The sequence below is a fragment of the Mobula hypostoma genome, chromosome 7, assembly GCF_963921235.1.
Source record: "Mobula hypostoma chromosome 7, sMobHyp1.1, whole genome shotgun sequence".
Lineage (NCBI taxonomy): Eukaryota > Metazoa > Chordata > Chondrichthyes > Myliobatiformes > Myliobatidae > Mobula > Mobula hypostoma.
Genome location: NC_086103.1, coordinates 170,867,178 through 170,880,575, shown reverse-complemented (window position 1 = coordinate 170,880,575; position 13,398 = coordinate 170,867,178).

Below are 13,398 nucleotides of genomic sequence, written 5' to 3'. Positions count from 1 at the left end.
GTTGGTGAGGGAGGAAGTGTAAGGGCATGTTTAGCACTTGTTCCGCTTGGAGGGAGATCGGTGGGAAGGGATGGGGGGGACGAATGGATAAGGAAGTTGCTTAGGGAGCGATCCCTACGGAAAGCAGAAAGAAGGGGGTAGTGAATGATGTGCTTGGTGGTGGGATCCTGCTGGAGGTGGCGGACTTACGGAGAACTATATGTTGGACCCGGAGGCTAGTGTGGTGGTAGGTAAATCTCTTACTATCTCTTCTTTCAGTTAGTCCTGATGAAGAGTCTCAGCCCAAAACGTTGACTGTACTTCTTCCTATGGATGCTGTCTGGCCTGCTGCGTTCCACCAGCATTTTGTGTGTGTTTCTTGAATTTCCAGCATCTGCAGATTTCCTCGTGTTGACGATAGAAACTGTTTGGCCACAGTCTTCTGCCTCAATTAATCTGCACAGTGTCCCAAATAAATGAAGGGAACCCAGTTTATTTTCTTGATTAGTTTTTGTTCTTTAAATAAGTGGTTGCCCTGATTAACCGATGGCCCAATTAAATGAAATCCACTGTACATAAGTATATTAAATAAATTAATTAGTGCAAGAAGAGAGTAAAATTAGGAAAATAGTGAGGTAGTGAACATGCGTCCATTGTCCATTCAGAAATCTGATGGCAAAAAGGATGCTGTTCCTGAAACATTGAGTGTGTGCCTTCCGGCTCCTGTACCTCCTCCCTGATGGTAGTAATGGGAAGAGGGCATATCCTGGGTGATGGAGTCCAATATCTGTCCTTTCTCCACAGCCATGGAGGTATCTTCTAGCTATTTTACTAGCTAAGAACATTTCAGCAGGTGAAATGCTATGAACATCACTTTATCATTGAAATGTCCTACAATCTATGGATTCACTTTCAAGGACTCTTCATCTCATGTTCTTGATATTCATTGATTATTTATTTATTATTATTATTATTATTATTTCATTCTTTTTGTATTTGCACAGTTTGTTGTCTTTTGCCCAAGTTGGTTGAACGCCCAAGTTGGCGCGGTCCTTCATTGATTCTATCACGGTTATTATTCTTTTATGGATTTTTTAAGTACGCCCACAAGAAAATGAATTTTATGGTTGTATATGGTGATATATATGTACATTGATAATAAATTTACTTTGAACTTTGAGATCCCTTTGAAAAATAAATTGGAAATAAATGTTTTTTTGCACAAGTTCTTTGCTGGCTTGAGCAAATGTGTTCTTTAGAACAGATGGCAATTTTTTTCTGGTTGTGACTGTAAAAATTTTATTTTTATATATCACAAAAGATGAAACATATTTGAGAGATGAGTCATGTTCCATATGATTTACTCCTAGTTTAATTGTTTTATTGTTACAGGGAAACAGAGTGCATAAACCAAAGTAAAACGGAGAGTATAGCAGCAGATATCACTATTAGAATAATCAGGTCTATTATCAGTGACATGTGTCATTGAATTTGTTAATTTTGCAGCAATGCAATGCATGATAATATGGAAATCAATCAATCAATTACAGTATATACATATGAATATTGAATAGATTAAAAATAGTGAAAAAACTGAAATAATCTATATTTTAAAAATGAGGTAGCGTTCATGTGTTCGATGTCCATTTAGGAATCGTACGGCAGAGGGGCTATTAATTCCAGGGTGCCTTATGGAATGGTGATCTTGAACAGCACAGCTCAATGGATATGATTCAATATTCCCATTTCACTATTAGTTTATTCTGTCTTAGCAGAGTTGGTTAATTATATGTTAGTACATGTTTGTGGAGCATCACCCCTGATGTAATGTGAATATTAAAGACTGCATCAGATTAATTTATGTTTTCTTCAAAAAAGTATTCCATTTCCCTAGATTAGCTAGCCTGTCTAAGTATTTTGGTTAGCTTAACAACTTTTCTTCCATTGTGGGTTGTATGATAATGTGTATCAGATTTTCTCTCCTGAATATTGTGGAGGGAATATTGACTCTTTCTTGTAAGTGCTACATGCATATGCATCTGTAAGTGGCCACTTTTACCCTTCAAACTGAAAGAGAAAAACTGAGCCAAATAATACTGAGAAAATGGGTTGTAGGGTCTTTGGGGGGTTGTGGAATCAATTCAGCATTGAGGGGAGTGAAGTTATCCACGCCAGTTCAGGAGCCTGATGGTTGAAGGGTAATAGCTGTTCCTAAACCTGATGTTGTGCGATCTAAGTCTTCTATACATCCTGCCTGGTGGTGGTAGTGAGAATGAGTATGGCCTGAATGGTGGGGCTCCTTGAAGATGGATGCTGCATTTTTTTTTGTGGCAGTGCTCAATGGTAAGGAGATTTTTTTCCTATGATGGACTGGGCTGTATCTACCATTTTTTTTTTGTTTTCTTTCATTCTTAGAATCTGTCTCCATCTCCACAGTTGCCACCGGACCTGCTGAGTGTTTTCAGCATTTTCTGTTTTTATTTCAAATTTCCAGCATCTAAAGTTTTCTTTTGATTTTTAAGCTCCTTTAAATGTCAATTCTGCAATGTTATTTGGTATCTTCATGCAGGAAACATGGACCAGCACCTGGTAAACAACACAGGCTGCCCTCTTTTTCAGAACAGTCCCTTATAGTCCATCCAACAACACAGTGAAGTTCTTATCCAAAAGGCAAAACCTCTAACAGTGCTTTCACTATCATGCTATTCTAGAACACGAAGCTAAATTTTTATGTTGAAGTCTCTGGACCTTAGGCATTCTTCCGCAGAAACAAGGATGTCACTACTGAGCTGTAAATGATGTATGTAATTTAATAATAATAATAATATTAATAATAACAATACAACAGATTTACAAGGAAGTTGCCTGGATTGGGGAGCATGCCTTATGAAAATAGGTTGAGTGAACTCGGCCTTTTCTCCTTGGAGCGATGGAGGATGAGAGGTGACCTGATAGAGGTGGACAAGATAATGAGAGGCATTAATCGTGTGGATAGTCAGAGGCTTTTCCCCAGGGCTGAAATGGCTAGCATCAGAGGGCATAGTTTTAAGGGGTTTGGAAGTAGGTACATAGGAGATGTTAGGGGTAAGTTTTTACGCAGAGAGTGGTGAGTGCATGGAATAGACTGCCGGCGGCTATGGTGGAGGCGGAAACAATAGGGTCTTTTAAGAGACTCCTGGATGGCAACATGCAGCTTAGAAAAATACAGGGCTATGGGTAAAGCCTAGGTAGTTCTAAGGTACAGCTCTGTGGGCCGAAGGGCCTGTATTGTGCTGTATGTTTTCTATGTTTCTATGTTTCTGCAACTGATTGAAGAACATGAAACATTTAAGTATCTGGGATATCAACAGTAAAGAAAGTAGATCATAGAGCAATAAAGGAAAAACTTTTGACAGCATTTACTTCAAGGCTTACCAAAATCTGCCAAACAGAGCTCAATAGTAAAAATATAACAAAGGCAATAAACACCTTCGATAAACCTATATTATCGTATTCTTTTGGCATAATATCTTGGTCTGAAACTGATCTAGAAATTTTACAAAGAAAAATAAGAGCTGATATGACAAATTCCTGAAAGCATTACGTAAATTCAAACGGGCTTAGATTAACACTCCATACGACAGAAAGGGGAAGAGGAATAACAGACATTAAAAATCTGCACAACAGTCAGATCAAACTTCTGAGGATATAATTTCATCAATAAAAACAGGATTCGGCACTCCACATGAGCATATGCAACTCTGATAAGAAGTATACATTACTAAACTTAAATGAGACCACAACCCAGAAAAATGAAGAAATTATCACTCATCGAAGAACAAAGTTAACCATTGGAAGAGCATAACCCTCCTTGGAAGACATCTCCACAATGTGAGCAGACTAAATATTGACAAGGAAATGCCGCATGCCGGGCTCTGATATAACCCAGGTTAATTAAACCCAAAGATGTAATGTTAGAAAGTTCCACCTGTAGAGGGATGAAAATGAGTTTTACTGATTTTAAAAAAAAGAGAGGAAGCATGGCTGACACAGTACAGACAAGGAGGGAAAAACAGCAATGATTAGAAGCTGAAGACATGAACTATTAAGAGTGGAATTAGAAGTGAGTATCTTTACCCTACTAGCCTGAAAACCTCAGGGTGAAAACCCTGGAGGAGAGGTAATAGCGATACAAGATTTATTGAAGCTTTGGCTATAACATGCAGCAGCTTTAATGAGACAATATCAGCAGAGATGTGTGTCCAAGATCAGACGTGAGGGAATAGGACCAATCAAGTGTGACAGTGGAAAGGTGTGTATGGATCCGGAAGAGATAGCTGAGGTGCTTAATGAGTAATTTGCTTCAGTATTCACTATGGAAAAGGATCTTGGTAATTGTAGGGATGAATTTACAACAGACTGAAAAGCTTGAGCATGCAGATATTAAGAAAGAGAATGTGCTGGAGCTTTTGGAATGCATCAAGTTGGATAAGTCACCGGGACCGGAGGATATGTACCCCAGCCTACTGTAGGAGGTGAGGGAGGAGATTGCTGAGCCTTTGGCAATGATCTTTGCATCATCAATGGGGACGGGAGAGGTTCCGGAGGATTGGAGTTTTGCGGACGTTGTTCCATTATTCAAGAAAGGGAGTAGAGATAGCCCAGGGAATTATAGGCCGGTGAGTCTTACTTCAGTGATTGGTAAGTTGATAGAGAAGATCCAGAGAGGCAGGATTTATGAACATTTGGAGAGGTATAATATGATTAGGAATAGTCAGCATGGCTTTGTGAAAGGCAGGTCGTGTTTTTCGAGCCTGCATGAATTTTTTGACGATGTAACTAAACACATTGATGAAGTTGGAGCAGTAGATGTAGTGTATATGTATTTCAGCAAGGCATTTGATAAGGTACCCCATGCAAAACTTATTGAGAAAATAAGGAGGCATGGGATCCAAGGGGACATTGCTTTGTGGATCCAGAACTGGCTTGTCCACAGAAGGCAAAGAGTGGTTCTAGACAGATCATATTCTGCATAGAGGTCGGTGACCGGTGGTGTGCGTCAAGGATCTGTTCTGGGACGCCTACTCTTCGTGATTTTTATAAATGATCTGGATGAGCAAGTGGAGGGATGGATTAGTAAATTTACAGATGACACAAAGGTTGGGGGGTGTTATAGATGGTGTGGAGGGCTGTCAGAGGTTACAGCGGAACATTGATAGGATGCAAAACTGGGCTGACAAGTGGCAGATGGATTTCAACCCAGATAAGTGTGAGGTGGTTCATTTTGGCAGGTCAAATATGATGGCAGAATATAGTACTTATCGTAAGACTCTTGGCAGTGTGGAGGATCAGAGGGATCTTGGGGACCAAGTCCATAGGACACTCAAAGCTGCTCTGCAGGTTGACTCTGTGGTTAAGAAAGCATACGATGCATTGGCCTTCATCAATCATGGGATTGAGTTTAGGAGCTGAGAGGTAATGTTGCAGCTATATAGGACCCTGGTCAGACCCCACTTGGAGTACTATGAGTTCTGGTCGTCTCACTACAGGAAGGATGTGGAAGCAATAGAAAGGGTGCAGAGGAGATTTACAAGGATGATGCCTGGATTGGGGAGCATGCCTTATGAGAATATGTTGAGTGAACTCGGCCTTTTCTCCTTGGAGCGATGGAGGATGAGAGGTGACCTGATAGAAGTGTACAAGATAATGAGAGGCTTTGGTCATGTGGATAGTCATAGGCTTTTCCCCAGGGCTGAAATGGCTAGCACGAGAGGGCACAGTTTTAAGGTGCTTGGAAGCAGGCGCAGAGGAGATGTCAGGGGTAAGATTTTTGCTCAGAGAGTGGTGAGTGCATGGAATGGGCTGCCGGTGACGTTAGTGGAGGTGGATACGATAGGGTCTTTTGAGAGACTCCTGGGCAAGTACATGGAGCTCAGAAAAATAGAGTGCTATGCGTAACCCTAGGTAATTTCTAAGGTAAGGACATGTTCGTCACAGCTTTGTGGGCCAAAGGGCCTCTATTGTGCTGTAGGTTTTCTATGTTTCTGTGTTTCTATGTCTCCAAGGTCCCTACTGTGTAGTCGGGAATTAGTTCTGTAAAATCATACCAAGGGATTTGGTCCAAGTTTTTTGTACAAGTTTGTGAACTGGCTTTTCGTGGGTGATCAACTATTTTATCCAACGAAACAAGAAACAAGATGGCGAGCCACCCAAAATGATGACCCAGCGCAGGAACAAAATATGTAATGACGCAGTGGATTTAATAAGGTTGGATGTATAAGTTTATTTTCATTCAAAGAATCCAAAATTGATTTTCTGCAAGAACTGACTATTTTTGCAAAGACTGAATGAGATTTACATTGTTTAAAAGTTGTGATGTTGGAGAATTATCATGAAAGGAGTTAAACTGTGTACATGTAATTTTTGAATTTCAATTTCAATTTGTAGACATACTGTCTTGAACTGAAACTGAAGTTAACTATAATACCTAAGAAGAGTAATTCAATTAGGTTTCTAACTAGCTAGGAAAAAAAGAAAAGTTTAGTAACATGCTGTGGGGTTTCATTGCTGTGTAACATGCTGTAAGGTTTCATTGATAATGTAATGGTTTCTCTGTAGCAGCAATGTTTACATGATACATAATACATAATACAAGACCAACAAAGTCAAGAGGATAAATTTAGAAAATGCCAAGAAAAAACAGAAGCAATCCAACACATTACAGGATCCTGTAGCATCACAAAGGCACTACACAATAACATTGAGCAATTAGGCCTGCACAATAATATTTCTGTCAATCTTCAGAAAACCACAATACTAAAGTTCATTAGAATAGTCTGAAAGTTTCACGCTATTGAAAAATGAGCATGCGTGGCTATGACTATACCTCAGATATTAAAACTTGAGCTGAGAAAATATAAAAATATAATAACAATAATAATAACAAATAACCCATCACGATATCATCCTGTTACTTGTTTGTAAGCTATATATAAAAGTATAACATCACACATATCGCAACAAATCACCAATCGCTTAGTTAGCCACAATATAGAACATAGAACAAAGAATAGTACAGCACAGTACAGGCCCTTCAGCCCACAATGTTGTGCTGACCCTTAACCCCTGCCTCCCATATAACCTCCAACTTAAATTCCTCCATATACCTGTCTAGTAGTGTCTTAAATTTCACTTGTGTATCTGCCTCCACCACTGACTCAGGCAGTGCATTCCACACACCAACGACTCTCCGAGTAAAAAACCTTCCTCTAATATCCCCCTTGAACTTCCCACCCCTTACCTTAAAGCCATGCCCTCTTGTATTGAGCAGTGGTGCCCTGGGGAAGAGGTGCTGGTTGTTCACTCTATCTATTCCTCTTAATATCTTGTATACCTCTATCATGTCTCCTCTCATCCTCCTCCTCTCCAAAGAGTAAAGCCCTAGCTCCCTTAATCTCTGATCATAATGCATACTCTCTAAACCAGGCAGCATCCTGGTAAATCTCCTCTGTACCCTTTCCAATGCTTCCACATCCTTCCTATAGTGAGGTGACCAGAACTGGACACAGTACTCCAAGTGTGGCCTAACCCATTTTTATAGAGCTGCATCATTACCTCACGACTCTTAAACTCTATCCCTCGACTTATGAAAGCTAACACCCCATAAGCTTTCTTAACTACCCTATCTAGTTGAGAAAACTTTTAGGGATCTGTAGACGAGTACTCCCAGATCCCTCTGCTCCTCCACACTACCAAGTATCCTGCCATTTACTTTGTACTCTGCCTTGGAATTTGTCCTTCCAAAGTGTACCACCTCACACTTCTTCGGGTTGAACTCCATCTGCCACTTCTCTGCCCACTTCTGCATCCTATCAATGTCTCTCTGCAACCTTCGATAATCCTCTACACTATCCACAACACCACCAACCTTTATGTCATCTGCAAACTTGCCAACCCACCCTTTTACCCCCACATCCAGGTTGTTAATAAAATCACGGAAAGTATAGGTCCCAGAACCGATCCTTGTGGGACACCACTAGTCACAACCCTCCAGTCCGAATGTACTCCCCCCACCACGACCCTCTGCTTTCTGCAGGCAAGCCAATTTTGAATTCACCTGACCAAACTTCCCTGGATCCCATGCCTTCTGACTTTCTGAATAAGCCTACCATGTGGAACCTTGACAAATGCCTTACTAAAATCCATGTAGATCACATCCACTGCACTACCCTCATCTATATGCCTGGTCACCTCCTCAAAGAACTCTATCAGGCTTGTTAGACACGACCTGCCCTTCACAAAGCCATGCTGACTATCCCTGATCAGACCATGATTCTCTAAATGCCCATAGATCCTATCTCTAAGAATCTTTTCCAACAGCTTTCCCACCACAGACGTAAGGCTCACTGGTCTGTAATTACCCGGACTATCCCTACTACCTTTTTCAAACAAGGAGACAACATTTTCCTCCCTCCAATCCTTCAGTACCATTCCCGTGGACAACGAGGACATAAAGATCCTAGCCAGAGGCTCAGCAATCTCTTCCCTCACCTTGTGGAGCAGCCTAGGGAACATTCCGTCAGGCCCCGGGGACTTATCTGTCCTAATTTATTTTAACAACTCCAACACCTCCTCTCCCTTAATATCAACATGCTCCAGAACATCAACCTGACTCATATTGTCTTCATCGTCATCAAGTTCCCTCTCATTGGTGAATACTAAAGAGAAGTATTCATTGAGGACCTCGCTCACTTCCACAGCCTCAAGGCACATCTTCCCACCTTTATCTCTAATCGGTCCTACCTTCACTCCTGTCATCCTTTTGTTCTTCACATATAATTACATATATAACATCCTTCCCGCAAGGATGTTAGTCCCCCAACAGTTCAGGTGCAACCCGCCCCATCGTCACATATACTTCACGTATACTTACAGAAGAGCAGGAAAGATGCCAAGAACAACTAATAATAGATTATGTAATTCAAAATCAAGCCCAGCGGAAAAGCAGAAATCTTTTGTGTTGTTATATTGGCTACCAAAAAGCATTTGATTCTGTCCCATACTCAAAATTAATAGAATCTCTTAATACATATAAAATACATATAAACTTGTGAAATTTCTACAACATCTGATGAAGCACTGGCTTACTATATTCACCCTATCTATTAACAACTAAAAAAGAACAACCACCATTATAAAAATAAACCAAGGCATTTTCCAGAGTGACTCTCTCAGTCCATGATGGTTTTGTAGAGCTGTAAACCTATTCTCTAATTTACTAAACTGGATAAAAATCAGAGACAACTAAACGACTTATGCCTTGACACACCTTCCATATACGGACAATTTGAAATTATACACTCCTTCATCAGTAAAGCTAAAGCAATTAATTCAAGTAGTAGAACTATTTTCTAAAGATATAAACATGGATTTTGGACTGGATAAATGCAGAACATTAAACATAAAGAAAGGTGCAATAGAGCTAGTAGAATATAAAACAGAGCTGTAGGATAAGATATCTGAACATATAGGTATCTGGGATATCAACAAGGAAAGAAAATAGATCATAGTGCCATGAAGGGAAAACATTCAACAGAATTTACTTCAAGGTTTAAGAAAATCTGCCAGGATGCGCTCAAGCAATAAGCTCTTTCACTATACCCATATTAATGTATTCTTCTGCATAATATCTTCGTCTGAAGCCAATTTGGAAAAATTACAAAGAAAAATAAGAACTGAAATAACAAATTTTGAAAACACTGTACACTCAAACAGTAGATTAACACTACCTAGGACAGGAGGGAGAAGAGGAATAACAGACATACAAAATTTACACAGCTGTTTGATAAAACTTCTAAGAATGTATTTTTCTCAATGAAAACAGGATTCAGCACTCCATGCAATTTTGATGAGAAGTACACACCACACAACTTAAATGAAAGCACAACCCAGAAAAATGAAGAAGTTATCACTACAGAAGAAATTAACCGATGGAAGGGTATGACTCTCCGTGGAAGATATCCACACAGTCTGAGTGACCTAGATGTCGACGGGGGAGTCTTGAATGCTTGGTTTAGAATACCCAGAAACAGAGGGGTTCCTTGTGGCAATACAGGACCAGGTGGTTAACACAAAAATTTATCAAAAGTACACAATTAGAAGATGGACAAATTCAGAACAGTAAATGTAGTAAGTACCAAAATAAATCAAAAATAATCTTACACATTAAAGGATCCTGCAGCAATTTAACTCAGTCTGATTACTTAGAAAGGCACAATCAAGTGTAAAACTTCATTCAAGTAAATTTTGCTTTATAATACAATCTCATAAAAGACACCATACCTTACTATAAATACAAGCCTCCTCCAGTTTTAGAGTCAGAGATATATGACCAATCCATTATTACAGACAGGAAAATTCATAATATAATATTAAAGGATAAACAAGCAAGTTGTTCAACAAGTGATAAACAAGCTGTTCAGCTCACTGCTACATGAGGTTTACCTGGCTCTGCGCTGAACTGAAACTGTGGCCTGCCACTTTTGTGAACTTCAGTTCTGAATGCTATTTGCTTACTTTTTTTTGTTTGCACAATTTGTTTTTTGTCTGCACATTCGGTGTTTGACAGTCTTTTTTAAATGGGTTCAAGTGGGTTTCTTTGTTTGTCTTGCCTCTAAGGCAATGAATCTTAAAGTTGTATATAGTATACGTACTTTGATATAAATGTATTTTGAACTTTGAAGAACAACTTACCATTCAGGTAGCATCAATGGCTGAGTTTTGGCAGCAGCCTGGGTGTGTTGAATAGAGAGTGGACAGTCATTATGGCATTGGTAATTAACAATCAGGAGTAATCATACAAGTGCATTTTGTGAGGATCTTTTTGGGGGAATCAGCATGGAATTTTGAATGTAATCAGAATACATGCCATTTGTATAAAACATTAACTTCCTTTCTCCACTGATGTTGGCAAACCTGCCTAGTTTCATTGTTTTCTATTTTTTTAGTTCAGATTCCCAGTATCTGCAGGATTTTCTCTTTTTTTCTGAAAAGTTTAATTTAGGAAAGTTGGTTAAGTCACTTGACTGGAAAACATGGTCACTGACTGATATAGATCTTAGTCTGAGCTCAGCAAATCAAGCAACAGCTGTGGAGGGAAACGGACAGCTGAAATTTCAATACGTTTCATTTGATACTACAGATGAAAGATCTAAACCTAAAATTTTGGACTGCCCGTTTCCCTCCACGGAAGCTGCCTGACCCTTAGAGTTCCTCTAGCAGCTTGTTCTGATGCTCCAGATTCCTCCTGCTACAGTCTCCCAAGTCTCCAGATCAAGATGCTCTATTCTCATTCATGCCCTAGTCTAAAACAGAGATTAGCAACCTGAAAACACTCATGGAAGGGTCGTCAGTTGTCAATATCTTGTGCAACACGCACAAAATGCTGAATGAAATCAGCAGATCAGACATTTACCTAAGGGGGGAATAAACAGTCCACATTTCAGCTGAGACCCTTCATCAGAACCTCTCCTATCCTAATGAAGGGTCTTGGGCTAAATCATCAAGTTTTTATTTCCCTCCATAGATGCTGCTTGACCTCTTGAGTTCCTCCAGAATTTTGTGTGTGTTGTTCAAGATTTCCAGCACCTGCAGAACCTCTTGTGTCTATGTTAACTATGTTTCACTTTCTATCAATGCTATCTGATCTGCTGACTGCTCATTATACATTCTATTTTTGTTTCAGATTTTAAGCATTTTGTGGACTTTCAAGTAAAAGGTTGGTCTTTCAACAATTCAGCTAAACAGTCTAACATCAGCCTCAGCTGTTGCATTGCTCCCAGCTGGTGTACAGAGCACAGTCACTCCATCTGTCTCGCACATAACACCCAGATGAACCACATCCTCTCCAGCCTCTGGCATTTCCTTCAATCTCCCAAAAATCACGTTGTTCCTCCCCCTACCTCTCCCTCCTCTTCGCTTCTATTTGATACACTCTGACCATCACCTTGTTGGAGTTGTTTCCCATCCTGCTCCATGCCCCCAAAGGACTTTTGAACAAGCTTCCTTTATTTATTAGGGTAGAGTTCAGCTTCAAAGAAGGCAGCTATTCAATGGCAGTCAGGAAGATAATACAAACCAGGAAACCACTCTTCATTGAAAATTAATGAAAACCACAAATGATAAAAACCTGAAATAAGAGCAGAAAATGCTTGAAACGCTCAGCAGGTCAGGCAGTATCTGTGGAAAGAAGACAGTTAGTGTTTCAGATTAATGACCATGGATGAATCAGGAGGTATATCATCTGCTGAAGGCTAGATCTCTGGCATTCAAGTCTGGCAACCCAGAAAACCAAATATGACTTGTGGAGGGCTATTTCAAGGGTGGAGAGACAATTTCAAATGAGGTTGGAGGCATTATCAGACGCCCGGCAACTCTGGCAGGGTCTACAAGGCATTACTTCCTACAAAACAAAGCCCAATAGTATGAATGGCAGTGATGCTTCACTAGCAGATGAACTCAACGCGTTCTATGCCCACTTTGAAAGGGAGAACACAACTAGAGCTGTGAAGATCCCTGCTACACCTGATGACCCGGTGATCTCTGTCTCAGAGGCCGATGTTAGACTGTCTTTAAAGTGAGTGAACCCTCGCAAGGCAGAAGGTCCCGATGGAGTAGCTGGTAAGGCTCTGAAAACCTGTGCCAACCAACCTGCGGGAGTATTCAAGGACATTTTCAACCTCTCACTGCTACGGGCAGAAGTTCCCACTTGCTTCAAAAAGGCAACAATTAAACCAGTGCCTAAGAAGAGTAATGTTGAGTGCCTTAACGACTATCACCCGGTAGTATTCACATTGACAGGCATGAAATGCTTTGAGAGGTTGGTTATGACTAGACTGAACTCCTGCCTCAGCAAGGGCCTGGACCCATTGCAATTTCCTTATTGCCACCATAGGTCAATGGCAGACACAATCTCAATGACTTTCTACCTGGAGTTAGACCACCTGGACAACACAAACACCTGTGGATACTGTTCATCGACTGGCTCAGCATTTAATACCATCATTCCCACAATCCTGATTGAGAAGTTGCAGAACCTGGGCCTCTGTACCTCTCTCTGCAATTGGATCCTCGACTTCCTAACCAGAAGACCACAATCTGTGCGGATTGGTGATAACATATCTTCCTCACTGATGAGCAACACTGGTGCACCTCAGGGGTGTGTGCTTAGCCCACTGCTCCACTCTCTCTATACCCATGACTGTGTGGCTAGGCATAGCTCAAATACCATCTACAAATTTGCTGATGATACAACCATTGTTGGTAGAATTTCAGTTGGTGACAAGAGGGCATACAGGAGTGAGATATGCCAACTAGTGGAATGGTGCCGTAGTAACAATCTGGCACTCAACGTCAGTAAGACAAAAGAGCTGATTGTGAACT